The sequence below is a fragment of the Arachis stenosperma genome, chromosome 9, assembly GCF_014773155.1.
Source record: "Arachis stenosperma cultivar V10309 chromosome 9, arast.V10309.gnm1.PFL2, whole genome shotgun sequence".
Taxonomy (NCBI): domain Eukaryota; kingdom Viridiplantae; phylum Streptophyta; class Magnoliopsida; order Fabales; family Fabaceae; genus Arachis; species Arachis stenosperma.
This window is the reverse complement of record NC_080385.1, coordinates 108,222,404-108,241,591: the sequence shown is the minus strand read 5'-3', so window position 1 is coordinate 108,241,591 and position 19,188 is coordinate 108,222,404. Positions and strand designations below refer to the sequence as shown.

The following is a 19,188-nucleotide window of genomic DNA, read 5'->3' as shown; positions in this document are numbered from 1 at the left end:
TGTGCCTTAAACACAAAGTAGTCCCCATTCAATTGAAGGACTAATTCACCTCTGTTGACATCTATCACAGCTCCTGCTGTGGCTAGGAAAGATCTTCCAAGGATGATGCATTCATCATCTTCCTTCCTAGTGTCTAAGATTATGAAATCAGCAGGGATGTAAAGGCCTTCAACCTTTACTAACACGTCCTCTACTATTCCATAAGCTTGTCTCAATGACTTGTCTGCCAATTGTAATGAGAACAAGGCAGGTTGTACCTCAATGATCCCCAGCTTCTCCATTACAGAGAGTGGCATAAGATTTATCCCTGACCCTAGATTACATAGAGCTTTTTCAAAGGTCATGGTGCCTATGGTACAAGGTATTAAGAACTTGCCAGGATCTTGTCTCCTTTGAGGTAAAATTTGCTGAATCCAGGTATCCACTTCACTAATGAGCAAAGGAGGTTCACTTTCCCAAGTCTCATTACCAAACAACTTGGCATTCAGCTTCATGATAGCTCCTAAATATTGAGCAACTTGCTCTCCAGTCACATCTTCATCCTCTTCAGAGGAAGAATAGTCTTCAGAGCTCATGAATGGCAGAAGGAGATTTAATGGAATCTCTATGGTCTCTATATGAGCCTCAGATTCCTTTGGATCCTTAATAGGAAACTCTTTCTTGCTTGAGGGACGTCCCAGGAGGTCTTCCTCACTAGGATTTTCGTCCTCTTCCTCCCTTGTGCATTCGGCCATATTGATTATATCAATGGCCTTGCACTCTCCTTTTGGATTCTCGTCTGTATTGCTTGAGAGAATACTGGGAGGAGTTTCAATGACTTTCTTACTCAGCTAGCCCACTTGTGCCTCCAGATTTCTGATGGAGGATCTTGTTTCACTCATGAAACTGAAAGTGGCCTTTGACAGATCAGAGACTAGATTGGCTAAATTAGAAGTGTTTTGTTCAGAATTCTCTGTCTGTTGCTGAGAAGATGATGGAAAAGGCTTGCTATTGCCCAGCCTATTGCGTCCACCATTGTTAAAGCCTTGTTGAGGCTTTTGTTGATCCTTCCATGAGAAATTGGGATGATTTCTCCATGATGAATTATAGGTGTTTCCATAAGGTTCACCCATGTAATTAACCTCTGCCATTGCAGGGTTCTCAGGATCATAAGCTTCTTCAGAAGCTACCTCTTTAGTACTGTTGGATGCATTTTGCCATCCATTCAGACTTTGAGAAATCATGTTGACTTGCTACGTCAACACTTTGTTCTGAGCAAATATGGCATTCAGAGCATCAATTTCAAGAACTCCTTTCTTCTCAGGTATCCCATTATTCACGGAATTCCTCTCAGAAGTGTACATGAATTGGTTATTTGCAACCATGTCAAAGAGTTCTTGAGCCTCTTCAGGCGTTTTCTTTAGGTGAATAGATCCACCTGCAGAATAGTCCAATGACATTTTCGAAAATTCAGATAGACCATAATAGAATATATCTAATATGGTACATTCTGAAAACATGTCAGATGGACATCTTTTGGTCAACTGCTTGTATCTTTCCCAAGCTTCATAGAGGGATTCACCATCTTTTTGTTTGAAGGTCTGAACATCCACTCTAAGCTTGCTCAGCTTTTGAGGAGGAAAGAATTTATCCAAGAAGGCTGTGACCAGCTTATCCCAAGAGTCCAGGCTATCCTTAGGTTGTGAATCCAACCATATTCTAGCTCTGTCTCTTACAGCAAAAGGGAAAAGCATGAGTCTGTAGACTTCAGGATCAACTCCATTCATCTTAACAGTCTCACAAATCTGCAAGAACTCAGTTAAAAACTGGTAAGAATCTTCAGATGGAAGTCCATAAAACTTGCAGTTCTGTTGCATTAAAGTAACTAGTTGAGGCTTAAGCTCAAAATTATTGGCTCCAATGGCAGGAATGGAGATGCTTCTTCCATCAAATTTGGATGTTGGCTTTGTGAAGTCACCAAGCATTCTCCTTGCATTATTATTATTTTCGGCTGCCATCTCATTCTCTTGTTCGAAAATTTCTGAAAGGTTGTTTCTGGATTGTTGTAATTTAGTTTCTCTTAGTTTCTTTTTCAGAGTCCTTTCAGGTTCAGGATCAATTTCAACAAGAGTGCCTTTTTCCCTGTTCCTGCTCATATGAAAGAGAAGAAAACAAGAAAAGAAGAGGAATCCTCTATGTCACAGTATAGAGATTCCTTTATGTTAGTAGAAAAAGAAAGGGGAGAAGAGTGAAGAAGAATGAATAGTCTGTATAAAGAGTAAGGATAGGGGAGGTGATAAGAGATGAAAAGAAGTGTTAGTAAATAAATAAGTAAATAGAATAAGAAAAGAGAGGGAGGATTTTAAAAATAATTTTAAAAAGGGGATTAGTATTTTCGAAAATTAAATATAAGATATAATTAAAATTAAAATTTAAAACAATTAAAAAGAATTTTTTGAAAAAGAGAGAGGTATTTTCGAAAATTGAAGAGGGAAAAGTAGTTAGGTGGTTTTGAAAAAGATAAGAAACAAACAAAAAGTCAAATAGTTAGTTAGTTTGATTGAAAAGGATTTGAAATCAAATTTTAAAAAGATAAGAAGATAAGAAGTTAGATAAGATATTTGAAATCAAATTTTGAAAAAGATAAAATTTTAAAAAAGATATGATAAAAGATAAAATTAAAAAGATAAGATAGAAAAGATAAAAAAGATTTTAATTTTTAAATTTAAAATTACTTACTTCACTAACAAGAAACTACAAGATAAGATTCTAGAACTTAAAGATTGAACTTTTCTTAACAAGAAAGTAACAAACTTCAAATTTTTGAATCCATCACATTACTTGTTAGCTAATTTTCGAAAATTAGATATAAAGATAAGAAAAATATTTTGAAAATATTTTGAAAAAGATTTTTGGAATTTTTCAAAAATAATAAAAAATGAAAAAGATATGATTTTTGAAAAAGATTTTAAAAAAAGATAAGATTTTTAAAAATTGAAAATTTGACTTGACTTGTAAGAAACAACTAATTTTAAAAATTTTTGACCAAGTCAACTCAAAATTTCGAAAATTTGGAGAGAAATAAGGAAAATATATTTTTTTGATTTTTGAATTTTTAATGATGAAAGAGAAAAACACAAATATGACCCAAAACATAAAAATTTTGGATCAAAACATAAGATGCATGCAAGAACACTATGAATGTCAAGATGAACACCAAGAACACTTTGAAGATCATGATGAACATCAAGAACATATTTTTTTTTTAAAAAAATTTTTGATGCAAAGAAAACATGCAAGACACTAAACTTAGAAATCTTTAATGCATGGACTCTAACAAACGAAAAATGCATATGAAAAACAACAAACAACACAAAACAAGAAAACATCAAGATCAAACAAGAGGACTTATCAAGAACAACTTGAAGATCATGAAGAACACTATGAATGCATGAGATTTTCCAACATTTCAAGAAATTTTTAAAACATGCAATTGACACCAAACTTAAAAATTGACACTAGACTTAAACAAGAACACAAAATATTTTTGGTTTTTATGATTTTCTAAATTTTTTTTTTGGATTTTTATTAAGTTTTTCGAAAATAAAGTTTGGAAAAACGAAAAATAAAAGAAAAATTTTGGAAAAGATTTTTAAAAAGAAAATTACCTAATCTGAGCAACAAGATGAACCGTCAGTTGTCCAAACTCGAACAATCCCCGGCAACGGCGCCAAAAACTTGGTGGACGAAATTGTGATCCTCAAAGTTGGTCCCTTTGTATTTGTATGAAATCAAAAATACCCCAAAGAGATCATGGTGTGATGAATTGGGATCTTAATAATCCCTGGTGTGATCATAACTCCGTTCAACTTAACCAGCAAGTGTACTGGGTCATCCAAGTAATACCTTACGTGAGTAAGGGTCGATCCCACAGAGATTGTTGGTATGAACCAAGCTATGGTCACCTTGTAAATTTCAGTTAGGCAGATTAAATTGGTTTATGATGAGTTCGAAAATTAATAATAAACAGAAAATAAAATAGGATAGAAATACTTATGTAAATCAATAGTGGGAATTTCAGATAGGCGTGTGGAGATGCTAGAATCCTTTCGAATCTCTACTTTCTTACTACTTTCATCCAATCCTTCTTACTCCTTTCCATGGCAAGCTGTATGTAGGGCATCACCATCATCAATGGCTACTTTTAATCCTCTCGGGAAAATGGTCCTATGCGTTGTCACTGCACGGCTAATCGTCTGGAGGCATCACCCTTGGCAATGGCTACATCCCATCCTCTCAGTGAAAATGGTCCAAATGCTCTGTCACAGCATGGCTAATCATCTGTCGGTTCTCAATCAGGTTGGAGTAGAATCCCTTGATTCTTTTGCGTTTGTCATCACGCCCAGCCTTCAGGAGTTTGAAGCTCGTCACAGTCATTCAATACCGGAATCCTACTCGGAATACCACAGACAAGGTTAGACTTTCCGGATTCCCGGGATCCTACTCGGAATACCACAGACAAGGTTAGACTTTCCGGATCCCCATGAATGCCGCCATCTTTCTAGCTTATACCACGAAGATTCTGTTGGGGTATCTAAGAGATATGCACCCGGCCTAAAGTAGAACGGAAGTGGTTGTCAGTCACGCGCGTTCATGGATGAGAATGATGATGAGTGTCACATATCATCACATTCATCAAGTTGAAGTGCAACGTATATCTTGGAATAAGAATAAAAGAGAATTGAATAGAAAATAATAGTAATTGTATTGAAACTTGAGGTACAGCAGAGCTCCACACCCTTAATCTATGGTGTGCAGAAACTCCACTGTTGAAAATACATAAGTGAAAGGTTCAGGCATGGCCGAATGGCCAGCCCCCATGAAGGTGATCAAAAGACCGAATGGTCAAAAGATTAGACGTCTAATACAATAGTTAAAAGTCCTATATCTACTAGACTAGCTACTAGGGTTTACATGAGTAAGTAATTGATGCATAAATCCACTTCCGGGGCCCACTTGGTGTATGCTTGGGCTGAGCTTGATCTATCCACGAGCTGAGGCTTTTATTGGAGTTGAACGCCGAGTTATAGCGTGTTTTTGGCGTTCAACTCCGGGTTATGACGTGTTTCTGGCGTTTAACTCCAGACAGCAGCATGTACTTGGCGTTGAACGCCAATTTACGTCGTCAATTCCCGAATAAAGTATGGACTATTATATATTGCTGGAAAGCTCTGGGTGTCTACTTTCCAACGCCGTTGAGAGCGCGCCATTTGGAGTTCTATAGCTCTAGAAAATCCATTTCAAGTGCAGAGAGGTCAGATTCCAACAGCTTTAGCAGTCCTTTTGTCAGCCTTTTTCAGATTTTTGCTCAAGTCCCTCAATTTCAGCCAGAAATTACCTGAAATCACAGAAAAACACAAAAACTCATAGTAAAGTCCAGAAATATGAATTTAACATAAAAACTAATGAAAACATCCCTAAAAGTAACTTGAACTTACTAAAAACTACCTAAAAACAATGCCAAAAAGCGTATAAATTATCCGCTCATCAGGGGCCATGATCAAAGTGGGTATATTTTTGTGATCACGGATAAGCACACCAAACTTAGAGGTTTTCTTGTCCTCAAGCAAAAGAAAAGAGAGGAGAGGGATAGGAGGAGAGCAAGTGTGGAATGGTGGATGATGAGAGGGGGGCCGAAAGTTGATATAGAGGGAGGGGGTGGGTTTTCGAAAATAAGAAAAAGATATAAGATAAAAGATAAATATGATAAGAAAAGGATATAATTTAAAAAGATATGAATGATATTTAAAATTAAATTTGAAATTTATAATTTGAAAAACATTTTAAAAGATAATTAAGTTTAAAAAAAAAATTTGGAAAAAGAGTTGGATTGGATTGGAAAAGGTTTATGTTTATGAATTAAGATACATTTGATATCTTTGAAAAAGGGATTTTAGAAATTAGGGTTTTTAGAAATTAGGATTAAAAGTTTTGGAATTAAAGGATGATATTTTGAAACATGTTTTATGCAAGAAATCATGAATTGAAACATAAAAATTAGAAAATTTGTGAAGAAAAACGAATTTTACCTCCTCCCTACCATCCTGGCGTTAAACGCCCAACTGCTGCATGTTTTGGGCGTTTAATGCCCAATTGTTGCTTCTCCTAGCATTCAACGCCCAGCTGTTGCTTCTTTCTGGCGTTGAACGCCAGGAAGTCCTTTGTCACTGGGCGTTTTTCTGGACGCCCAGGACGCTGTCAATCTGGCGTTAAACGCCCAGAAGGTGCTTGTTTCTGGCATTCAACGCCCAGAAGATGCTCTTTTCTGGCGTTTAACGCCCAAATGGCTACCTTTACAGGCGTTGAACGCCCAGTGGGTGCTTCTTTTGGGCGTTCAACGCCCAAAATGTTTCTTACTGGCTTTTTTCGCCGGTGAACTTCCAAATTCTCTTATAACTTTGTGAATTCAAGCAATTGCTATTTTACCTTGAAGATACTTTGACATATACCTGTAGAAATCAATTAATTAACAAAAACAAATAAAATTAAATTTTGTGAATGGCTGGGTTGCCTCCAAGCAAGCGCTTCTTTAATGTCGTTAGCTGGACTCTTACTGAGCTTTAATCAAGTCTCAGTTTTGAGCATTCTTGCTCAAAATTGCTTTCAAGATAATATTTAACTCTCTGTCCATTAACAATGAACTTTTTGTTAGAGTCATTATCCTGAAGCTCTACGTATCCATATGGTGATACACTTGTAATTACATATGGACCTCTCCATCGGGATTTTAATTTCCCGGGGAATAATTTGAGCCTAGAATTAAATAGCAGAAATTTCTGCCCCGGCTCAAAGACTCTGGATGACGATTTCTTATCATGCCATCTTTTTGCTTTCTCTTTGTAAATTTTTGCATTCTCGAAAGCATTGAGTCTAAATTCCTCTAGCTCATTTAACTGAAGCAATCATTTTTCTCCAGATAACTTGGCATCAAGGTTCAGGAATCTAGTTGCCCAGTAGGCCTTATGTTCCAGTTCCACTGGCAAGTGACATGCCTTTCCATACACAAGCTGGTATGGAGAGGTCCCTATAGGGGTCTTGAATGCTGTTCTATATGCCCACAGAGCATCATCCAAGCTTCTTGCCCAATCCCTTCTATGGTTAATTACAGTCCGTTCCAGAATTCTTTTGAGTTCTCTATTTGAGACTTCAGCTTGCCCATTAGTCTGTGGGTGATATGGAGTGGCCACCCTGTGGCTAACTCCATAACGAACCAAAGCAGAATAGAGCTGTTTATTACAGAAATGAGTGCCCCCATCACTGATTAGTACTCTAGGGATGCCAAATCTGCTGAAGATGTATTTCTGGAGGAATTTTAACACTGTCTTAGTGTCATTAGTGGGTGTTGCAATAGCTTCCACCCATTTGGATACATAATCCACTGCCACCAGAATATAAGTGTTTGAGTATGATGGTGGGAAAGGTCCCATGAAGTCAATACCCCATACATCAAACAACTCAATCTCCAAGATCCCTTGTTGAGGCATGGCATAACTGTGAGGCAGATTGCCAGATCTTTGGCAACTGTCACAATTAAGTACAAACACTCGGGAATCTTTATAGAGAGTAGGCCAGTAGAAGCCACATTGGAGGACTCTTGTGGTTGTTCGCTCACTTCCAAAATGTCCTCCATACTGTGATCCATGGCAGTGCCAGAGGATCTTCTGTGCTTCTTCTTTGGGCACACATCTACGGATTACTCCGTCTGCACATCTCTTGAAGAGATATGGTTCATCCCAAAGATAGTACTTTGCATCCGTGATCAACTTCTTTGATTGCTGCCTACTGTACTCTTTGGGTATGAATCTCACTGCCTTGTAGTTTGCAATGTCTGCAAACCACGGCACTTCCTGGATGGCAAAGAGTTGCTCATCCGGAAAGGTCTCAGAAATCTCAGTAAGAGGGAGGGACGCCCCTTCTACTGGTTCTATTCGGGATAGGTGATCTGCTACTTGGTTCTCTGTCCCTTTTCTGTCTCTTATTTCTATATCAAACTCTTGCAGAAGCAACACCCATCTTATAAGTCTGGGTTTTGAATCCTGCTTTGTGAGTAGATATTTAAGAGCAGCATGATCAGTGTACACAATCACTTTTGATCCTACTAAATAGGATCTGAATTTGTCAATGGCGTAAACCACTGCAAGTAGTTCTTTTTCTGTGGTTGTGTAGTTTTTTTGTGCGTCATTTAAAACTCGACTGGCATAGTAAATGACGTCCAGAAGCTTGTCATGCCTTTGTCCCAACACTGCACCAATGGCATGGTCACTGGCATCACACATTAGTTCAAATGGCAATGTCCAGTTTGGTGCAGAGATGATTGGTGCTGTGACCAATTTAGCTTTCAGAGTCTCAAATGCCTGCAGACATTCCTTATCAAAGACAAATGGCGTGTCAGCAGCTAACAGGTTGCTCAGAGGTTTGGTGATTTTCGAAAAATCCTTTATAAACCTCCTATAGAATCATGCATGCCCCAGAAAGCTTCTGATTGCCTTAACATTGGCAGGTGGTGGTAATTTTTCAATCACCTCTACCTTAGCTTGATCCACCTCTATTCCCTTGTTCGAAATTTTGTGCCCAAGGACAATTCCTTCAGTCACCATAAAGTGACACTTCTCCCAGTTTAAAACTAGGTTAGTCTCTTGGCATCTCTTTAGAACAAGTGCTAGATGGTTAAGGCAGGAGCTGAATGAGTCTCCAAACACTGAAAATTCATCCATGAAGACTTCCAGAAATTTTTCCACCATATCAGAGAAAATTGAGAGCATGCACCTCTGAAAGGTTGCAGGTGCATTGCATAGGCCAAATGGCATCCTTCTGTATGCAAATACTCCAGATGGACATGTGAATGTCGTTTTCTCTTGATCCTGGGGATCTACTGCAATTTGGTTATAACCTGAATATCCATCCAGGAAGCAGTAGTATTCATGACCTGCTAGTCTTTCTAGCATCTGGTCTATGAATGGTAAAGGAAAATGATCTTTTCTGGTGGCTGTATTGAGCCTTCTATAATCAATACACATACGCCACCCTGTAACTATTCTTGTTGGAACCAGTTCATTTTTCTCATTATGAACCACTGTCATGCCTCCCTTCTTAGGGACGACTTGGACAAGGCTTACCTAGGGGCTGTCAGAAATAGGATAAATAATCCCAGCCTCTAGTAATTTAGTGACCTCCTTCTGCACCACTTCCTTCATGGCTGGATTCAGCCGCCTTTGTGGTTGAACCACTGGCTTGGCGTCACCCTCCAATAGGATCTTGTGCATGCATCTGGCTGGGCTAATGCCCTTAAGATCACTGATGGACCACCCAAGAGCTGTCTTGTGTGTCCTTAGTACTTGAATTAGTGCTTCCTCTTTCTGTGGCTTTAAGGTAGAGCTTATGATTACAGGAAAGGTATCTCCTTCTCCCAGAAATGCATATTTCAGGGATGGTGGTAATGGTTTGAGCTCGGATTTAGGAGGTTTCTCCTCTTCCTGAGGGATTTTCAGAGGTTCTATTATTTTCTCTGATTCCTCCAAATCAGGCTGAACATCTTTAAAGATGTCCTCTAGCTCTGATTCGAGACTCTCAGTCATATTGACCTCTCTTACCAGAGAGTCAATAAAATCAACACTCATGCAGTCATTTGGGGTGTCTGGATGTTGCATGGCTTTGACAACATTCAACTTGAACTCCTCCTCATTGACTCTCAGGGTTACTTCCCCTTTTTGGACGTCAATGAGAGTTCGGCCAGTTGCTAGGAAAGGTCTTCCTAGAATGAGAGTTGCACTCTTGTGCTCCTCCATTTTCAGCACCACAAAGTCAGTGGGAAAGGCAAATGGCCTAACCTTGACAATCATGTCTTCAATCACGCCTGATGGGTATTTAATGGAGCCATCAGCAAGTTGAAGACATATCCGGGTTGGTTTGACTTCTTCAGTCAAACCAAGCTTTGTGATAATAGATGCAAGTATTAAGTTGATACTTGCCCCAAGATCACATAGAGCTTGCTTGGTACAATTACCCTCTAATGTGCATGGTATCATAAAGCTCCCGGGATCTTTAAGCTTCTCAGGTAAGCTTTTCAGAATGACTACACTGCATTCTTCAATGAGGTAAACTTTTTCAGTTTCCCTCCAATCCTTCTTATGACTTAAGATCTCTTTCATGAACTTAGCATAAGAGGGTATTTGCTCAAGTGCTTCTGCAAACGGAATCTTTATTTCAAGGAGTCCTGAGATAGTCTGCAAAGCGGGCAAATTGCTTATCCTGTTCCGCTTGGCGGAGTTTTTGAGGATAAGGCATTTTGGCTTTATATTCCTCAACCTTAGTTGCTGCAGGTTTATTACCTACAGAAGTGGGTTGGGAAGCCTTTTTAGAAGGGTTGTTATCAGCACTTGTATGTGACTGATCCCCCACTGGCGTTTGAATGCCAGGGGTGGAAGCTGGAGTGGCATTAGACGCCAACTCCTTATCTGTTACTGGCGTCTGAACGCTAGAACTGTGCTCCCTTTGGGCGTTCAACGCCGGATTCATGCTTGTTTCTGACGTTGAACGCCAGGAATGAGCATGGTCTGAGCGTTCAGCGCCAGCATTATTCCTCTCTCGGCTTTGATTGTCCTCAGAGGGATTTTGAGTAGCCATTTGTTCATTTCTTGGCTTCCTGCTGCTTTGAAGTGAGGTATTTAATGTTTTCCCACTTCTTAATTTAACTGCTTGGCATTCTTCTGTTATTTGTTTTGACAGTTGCTTTTCTGTTTGCTTTAACTGTACTTTCATATTCCTGTTAGCCATTCTTGTTTCCTATAGTATTTCCTTTAATTCGGCTAGCTGCTGAGTTAGAAAGTCTAATTGCTGATTAAATTCATTAGCCTGATCTACAGGACTGAGTTCAGCAGTTACTGTTTTAGCTTCTTCTTTCATGGAAGATTCACTGCTTAGGTACAGATGCTGATTTCTGGCAACTGTATCAATAAGCTCTTGAGCTTCTTCAATTGTTTTTCTCATGTGTATAGATCCACCAGCTGAGTGATCTAGAGAAATCTGAGCTTTTTCTGTAAGCCCATAGTAGAAGATGTCTAATTGCACCCACTCTGAAAATATCTCAGAGGGGCATTTTCTTAGCATCTCTCTGTATCTCTCCCAGGCATCATAAAGGGATTCATTATCTCCTTGTTTGAAGCCTTGAATGCTTAGCCTTAGCTGTGTCATCCATTTTGGAGGAAAATAGTGATTCAGGAATTTTTCTACTCCCATATGAAGCAGTAGTAGGGTTAGCATATGACCCCAGAGTCCTCCTGGACCGTTCATTTCCACTTAGTTCCATGATGGAGTAAGGGAGATGGTATAGATGTTGATATTGTCCATTTTATTTAATTTATTATATAAAGAAAATTGATTTTTGAAATAATGAAATAAAATAAAATAAAAATTGAAATAAAAATAAAATAAATAAAGAAAGAAAATTAAAAATTGAAAATTTGAAAACTTTTATGAATATTTTCGAAAATTTGAGGAGAGAGAAAGTGGTTAGGATATTTTTGAAAAAGATATTTTTTATTTGAATTTTGAATTTTATGATGAAAGAGAAAAACACACAAAAGACACAAGACTTAAAATTTTTAGATCTAATGCTCCTTATTTTCGAAAATTTTGGAGGGAAAACACCAAGGAACACCAAACTTAAAAATTTTAAGATCCAAACACAAGAAAGACTCAAGAAAGAACAAAAGAAAGAACACCAAACTTAAAATTTTTAGAAGACCAAGATAAATTTTCGAAAATTAAAGAAAGATCAACAAGAAAACACCAAACTTAAAGTTTGGCACAAGATTAAATCAAGAAAAATTATTTTTGAAAGAGATTTTAAAAAGAAGATGCCCAATTGCCAAGAACATAAGCCAACGCTCTAACCAACTGAGCTAAAAATGTAACGTATTTTAAAGATGTATTATTTTTGTAGATAAGAATAAATTTTTTTGAAAACTAATGTTTTGAAAAAGCACAAGAAAAACAAGAAAAATTGACAAGAACAATTTGAAGATCAAGGAAGAACAAAGAACACTAATACGAAAATTCTAAAGAAAAATATAAAATATGCAATTGACACCAAACTTAGAACAAGACACTAAACTCACGAAAAAAATTAGAAATTGATAAAGAAAAATAATATTTTTTAAAAAAATTTTAAAAAGGGAATAAAGGACTCAGAATTTAATGACTCTATAACAACAAAAATAAATTATTCCTAATCTAAGCAACAAAATAAACCTTTAGTTGTTCAAACTCGAATAATCCCCGGCAACGGCGCCAAAAACTTGGTGCACGAATTTGCAATCCGTACAATTAACCAGCAAGTGCACTGGGTCGTCCAAGTAATACCTTACGTGAGTAAGGGTCGATCCCACGGAGATTATTGGTTTGAAGCAAGCTATGTTTATTTTATTAATCTTAGTCAGGATGCCAAAAAGGTATTTGGATTTAATTGTAAGAAGTAAAAGTGTTTGGAATAAGTAATGGTTACTTTATTAATGGAGAATATGTTGGAGTTTTGGAGATGCTTTGTCCTCTGAATTTCTGCAATGTAATATTCAACTCAATTGTTTGTAAAGTTCCATCCATGGCAAGCTGTATGTAGGGTGTCACCATTGTCAGTGGCTACTTCCCATCCTCTCAGTGAAAACGGTCCAGATGCTCTGTCACAGCACGGCTAATCAGCTGTTGGTTCTCGATCATGTTGGAATAGGATCCATTGATCCTTTTACGTTTGTCATCATGCCCAGCAATCGCGAGTTTGAAGCTCGTCACAGCCATTCAATCCTTGAATCCTACTCGGAATACCACAGACAAGGTTTAGACTTTCCGGATCCTCAAGAGTGGCCGCCATCAGTTCTAGCTTATACCACGAAGCTTCTGATTAAGGAAGCTAAGAGATGCTCATTCAATCTGATGTAAAACGGAGGTGTTTGTCAGGCACACGTTCATGGATTGAGGAAGGTGACGAGTGTCACGGATCATCACCTCCTTCACAATTAAGCGCGAATGAACATCTTAGATAGGAACACACACACGTTTGATTGGAGAAATAGAAACACTTGCATTAATTCATTGAGACGCTGCAGAGCTCCTCACCCCCAACAATGGAGTTTAGAGACTCATGCCGTCAAAGTATATAAAATTCAGATCTGAAAATGTCATAAGATCCAAAATAAGTCTCTAAAAGTTGTTTAAATAGTAAACTAGTAACCTAGGTTTACAGAAAATGAGTAAACTAAGATAATTGGTGCAGAAATCCACTTCTGGGGCCCGCTTGGTGTGTGCTGGGGCTGGGACTAAAGCTTCTCACGTGCTTGGGCTGTTTCTAGAGTTGAACGCCAGGTTGTAACGTGTTTTGGGCGCTGAACTCCAACTTGTAACCTGTTTCTGGCGCTGGACGCCAGACAGCAGCATGTTTACGTCGTCTATCTTCGCGGAAAGTATGGACTATTATATATTGCTGAAAAGCCCTGGATGTCTGCTTTCCAACCCAATTGAGAACGCGTCAATTGGACTCCTGTAGCTCCAAAAACTTCATTCCGAATGCAGGGAGGTCAGGATCCAACAGCATCAGTAGTCCGTTTTCAGCCTAACTCAGATTTTTGCTCAGCTCCCTCAATTTCAGCTAGAAAATACCTGAAATCACAGAAAAACACACAAACTCATAGTAAGGTCCAGAAATATGATTTTTGCCTAAAAACTAATAATATTCTACTAAAAACTAATTAAAACATACTAAAATCTACATGAAATTACCCCCAAAAAGCGTATAAAATATCCGCTCATCATGGATGACTATACTAGGTTTGGTTGGGTTTTATTTCTTGCACACAAAAATGAAGCCTTTTCGGCCTTTGAACCTTTTTGTAAGAAAATTCAAAATAAAAAGGATTTGAAAATCTCTTCTATAAGAAGTGATCATGGAACTAAATTTGAAAATAATTTATTTGAATCCTTTTGTGAGGAATTTGGAATATCTCACAACTTCTCTTGTCCAAGGACACCACAACAAAATGGTGTGGTGGAAAGGAGAAATAGAAGCATACAAGAGATGACAAGAGCTATGCTTTGTGAGAGAAATGTTCCGAGGGTTACCTGAAACTATAGGTCAATCTCGATCGAGATCTTCTGTGTTGGTCGGAGCCGATGTGTCTGGCGGGTATATAATCGCCGGAGCTTGTGTGTCCGACTTGTGACACTTGAAAGTGCTGCTAATCCTTCATCCCCGGAGGGTCGGGGGTACCTGCAAGGGACTCCGATGCTTAAGTTAGCAAGGGTATTAAGCAGGTATTGAGTAGAATTAGAGTATGAGTTATACCTGGGTGCTCCAGTGTATTTATAATGGTGAGATGTGGCCTTCTGTGGATAAGATAAGTTAGTTATCTTATCTTATCTTTAAGTGAGGTCATCTTTATCTTTTAAGGGAACCGCCCTTCTTTCTGTAGGCATGGGCTGCCTTAGGATTTGGGGCGCGTTCCTCTATTTGGGCCCTTCTTTGGGCTTTCTAGGGACTTGACCGAGCTCTTTGGGAAGAGGTCGGGTTGTCCTGACCTGAAGAGGTCGGTCACTTTGTCTGTCGAACATCCCGGGTCGGTCAGCTCGACCCAGGGTATGAACAGTGCCCCTGCTTGAGCTCGGTCTTCTTTTTGAGGTCGAGTCCTTGACTTCGGTCATTCTTTAGTGAAGCGGAACTCAAGCATTTTGTCGATTCCTTTGTAGAAGCTTTTGAATGTAGAACGTTTTTCTTCTTAAAAGCGCGCGCTTTTATATCGGCGCTTTGGAAACGTGTGAGGGTTTAATGCCTACATTAATTTTAACATTAATTGCCCCGTTTCCCTTTGGCTCTTTTATCTTGATTTTGAAAACCCAGAAACGGTTTCTCTCCTTCGCCCTTTTCGTAACTTCTTCGCATTTCTCTCGCTTTCAATTTTTTTCGTGTTGCGGCGTTGTTTGATTTTTCTGAAGCCTCTGCCCGGAGTTTTGTAGTTTCGTGTTTCAGCCCCGCGACATTGCTTTTGCTCGTGTCTTCTCTTTTACTTTTGAGAGAGCAATTCCAGATTTTCGCCTTCCCTCTTCAACTTCCTCGAAGCCTGCTGCTTTTTTCAGGTTGGTACTAACTTTCTTGCTTCTTTCGCGGTTTTACTTTTAGTTTTTTGGTGAAGCTTTGATTTTGCATGTTTGAAAGTTTGAACCTTTTCGTGATCTTGTGTTTGTTTGTAGCTGTAAACGTGTTTTCCTTGGCTTTCTTTCGTGCGCTCTTTTGGCATTTCCGTCGAGGCTTTCTAGGGTTTTGTTGTTGCTTCTGATAGAGAATCTGCATCTGTTCCTTGCTTTACTTGATCACTTTTGTTTCTGATTTTGAGAAAGTTCGTACCTTTAGCGATTTCTACTTGGCGCGTTTTGACATTTTGGGAATGCTTTTTTGTTTGGTAAACTGTGATGACTTATGCTTCTGAAAATGCTTGCTTGTTTGAAGTCTTTTTCTTGTTTGAAAAATGCTGGGATGCGAACTTAACACTATTTTTCTGGAAACCTTGCCTTGTTACTGCCTCCAAAGGATACCCCAGGACTTTGGTTTGAGTCTTGGGGTTTTCCTTTTCTTGCTTTTCATTGCCTGAGAAGTATTGACTGAGTTGTTTTCTCCTTTGTCCGAGATGTTTGTAGTAACCTCATTTTCTTTTCTTACTTGTAGGATTAGTTGGCCTCATGTCTTCTCGCAATAATATTGTAGAGATGTCGTCCAGAGTTCCCGAGGGGATGTCCGATTGGCTGGACTCCCTTGTTTTGTTGTGTGTTTCTGTTGTGGATGCTGAGTTTTGCACAGAACTGAGAAAGCACTGATGAGCGGATAATTTATACGCCTTTTGGCATTGTTTTTATTATGTTTTTAGTATGATTTAGTTAGTTTTTAGTATATTTTTATTAGTTTTTAGTTAAAATTCACTTTTCTGGACTTTACTATGGGTTTGTGTGTTTTTCTATGATTTCAGGTATTTTCTGACTGAAATTGAGGGTTCTGAGCAAAAATCTGATTTAGAGGCTGAAAAGGACTGCAGATGCTGTTGGATTCTGACCTCCCTGCACTCGAAGTGGATTTTCTGGAGCTACAGAAGCCCAATTGGCGAGCTCTCAACGGCATTGGAAAGTAGACATCCTGGGCTTTCCAGCAATGTATAATAGTCCACACTTTGCCCGAGATTTGATGGCCCAAACCGGCGTTGCAAATCAGCCTCAGAACTTCCAGCGTTTAACGCTGGAACTGGCATAAAACTTGGAGTTAAACGCCCAAACTGGCATGAAAGCTGGCGTTTAACTCCAGAAAAGGTCTCTACATATGAAAGCTTCAATGCTCAGTCCAAGCACACACCAAGTGGGCCCGGAAGTGGATTTTTCTGTCATTTACTCATTTCTGTAAACCTTAGGTTACTAGTTCACTATTAATAGGATCTTTTGACATTGTATCTGTACCTCATGACACTTTACACGTTTCTTTGTGTACCTTCCACGACATGAGTCTCTAAACCCCATGGTTGGGGGTGAGGAGCTCTGCTGTGTCTTGATGGATTAATGCAATTACTACTGTTTCTTATTCAATCATGCTTGCTTCCATTCTAAGATATTACTTGCTCTTAAACCGGATGAATGTGATGATCCGTGACACTCATCATCATTCTCAACTATGAACGTGTGCCTGACAACCACCTCCGTTCTACCTTAGATTAAGTAGATATCTCTTGGATTCTTTAATCAGAATCTTCGTGGTATAAGCTAGAATTGATGGCGGCATTCAAGAGAATCCGGAAGGTCTAAACCTTGTCTGTGGTATTTTGAGTAGGATTCAATGATTGAATGACTGTGACGAGCTTCAAACTCCTGAAGGCGGGGCGTTAGTGACAGACGCAAAAGGATCACTAGATTCTATTCCGGCCTGATTGAGGACCGACAGATGGATAGCCGTGCCGTGACAGGGTGCGTTGAACATTTCCACTGAGAGGATGGGAGGTAGCCACTGACAACGGTGAAACCCTACATACAGCTTGCCATGGAAGGAGCCTTGCGTGTTTGAAGAAGAAGATAGTAGGAAAGCAGAGGTTCAGAAGACAGAGCATCTCCAAAACCTCAACCTATTCTCCATTACTGCAAAACAAGTAATTATTTCATGTTCTCTTGCTTTTCACAATCAATCCTGATAATTTCTGATATCCTGACTAAGATTTACAAGATAACCATAGCTTGCTTCAAGCCGACAATCTCCGTGGGATCGACCCTTACTCACGTAAGGTATTACTTGGACGACCCAGTGCACTTGCTGGGTAGTTGTGCGGGGTTGCAAAAGTGTGATTGCAATTTCGTGCACCAAGTTTTTGGCGCCGTTGCCGGGGATTGTTCGAGTTTGGACAACTGACGGCTTACCTTGTTGCTTAGATTAGGACTGTTTTATTTTTTGGTTTAGAGTCTTTTAGTTGAGACTAGTTTCATATTTTAAGTTTGGTGTCAATTGCATGCTTTTGTTTTTCTTTTAATTTTCGATTTTGCATGTCCTTAGTCCCTTTTTGATCCATAAAAGTTCTAAGTTTGGTGTCCTCTTTGTGTTTTTCCTTTAAAAATTTTCGAAAATTAGTGTTTGATTTTCTAAAAATTTTAAGTTTGGTGTCATTTTGTTGTTTTTTCTCTTTCCTCTTTTCAAAAATCAAATCTTTTTCATAAAAATTTTTCAATCATATCTTTCTAATTGCTAATCTCAAAATCTTTTTAATTAACTAATTGATTCAGTTTTTAATTTGCTTTGATCTTATTTTCTTTTAATTTTCGAATTTTTTATTTTATTTTCCTTTTGTTTTATTTTATTTTATTTTTTTCGGTTAATTCAAAAAAAAAATTTATCTATTTGCAATCCATATCAGTTCCCTTTATCCACTATGGACCTAAGTGGGATTGATCAATCCAGAAGGACTCTGGGGTCATATGCTAACCCCATCACAGCTGCATATGGGAGTAGCATTTGTACACCTCTCATCAAAGCAAGCAGCTTTGAGCTAAATCCTCAACTCATTATCATAGTGCAGCAAAATTGCCAGTATTCCGGTCTTCCACAGGAAGAACCTACTGAGTTTCTGGCACAATTCTTACAAATTGCTGACACAGTACATGATAAAGAGGTAGATCAGGATGTCTACAGACTATTACTGTTTCCATTTGCTGTAAAAGATCAAGCTAAAAGGTGGTTGAATAACCAACCTACAGCAAGCATAAAGACATGGAAACAGTTATCAGACAAGTTCCTGAATCATTTTTACCCTCCAAAGAGGATGACACAGCTAAGGCTGGACATCCAAGGCTTTAAACAAGAGGATAATGAATCCCTTTATGATGCCTGGGAGAGGTATAGAGGTATGCTAAGAAAATGCCCCTCTAAAATGTTTTCAGAGTGGGTACAGTTAGACATCTTCTACTATGGGCTTACAGAAAAAGCTCAGATGTCTCTAGACCACTCAGCTGGTGAATCTATACATATGAGGAAGACGATTGAAGAGGCTCAAAAGCTCATAGATATTGTTGCTAGAAATCAACATTTGTACTCTAGCAGTGAGTCCTCTACAAAAGAAGAAGTTATGGCAGTAGCCACTGATCCTAATCCTCAAGAACAAATTGTTGAGCTTAATCAGCAATTACACCTGATGACAAAACAGTTAGCAGAATTTAAAGAGATGCTCCAAGAAACTAAAATTGCTAACAAGAACATAGAATCACAGTTGAATCAGGCAAAACAGCAGTTATCTAAACAGATAACAGAAGAATGCCAAGCAGTTCAACTGAGGAGTGGGAAGACATTGAATAACACTGCTCAAAGTAGTAAAAAGCCAATAAAGGAACAATTGATAGAGGATCACCAAACCACTGTCCAAAATCCCTCTGAGGACAGTAAGAGCCCAGAGAGGAATACTCTTGGCGTTCAAACGCCAGAAAGGGGGGGGAAGCTGGCGTTAAACGCCCAGTCCATGCCCAGTTCTGGCGTTCAAGCGCTAGAAAAGGGAGAAAAGTTGGCGTTAAACGCCCAATGGGTAGCCAAGTCTGGCGTTCAAACGCCACAAAGGGGTCAGACACTTGCAAGTGCTGATAACAACCCCCTTAAGT

The 19,188-nt window shown here is 38.8% G+C and overlaps 1 non-coding gene across 1 annotated transcript; it reads left to right on the top strand.

The window, feature by feature from the left end:
* The first annotated feature begins 1,497 nt into the window (after positions 1 to 1,497).
* On the top strand, positions 1,498 to 1,601 carry LOC130953912 (small nucleolar RNA R71). The gene has a single exon (XR_009076073.1). It is a non-coding gene; the product is annotated as a small nucleolar RNA R71 (small nucleolar RNA).
* The last annotated feature ends 17,587 nt before the right edge of the window (positions 1,602 to 19,188 follow it).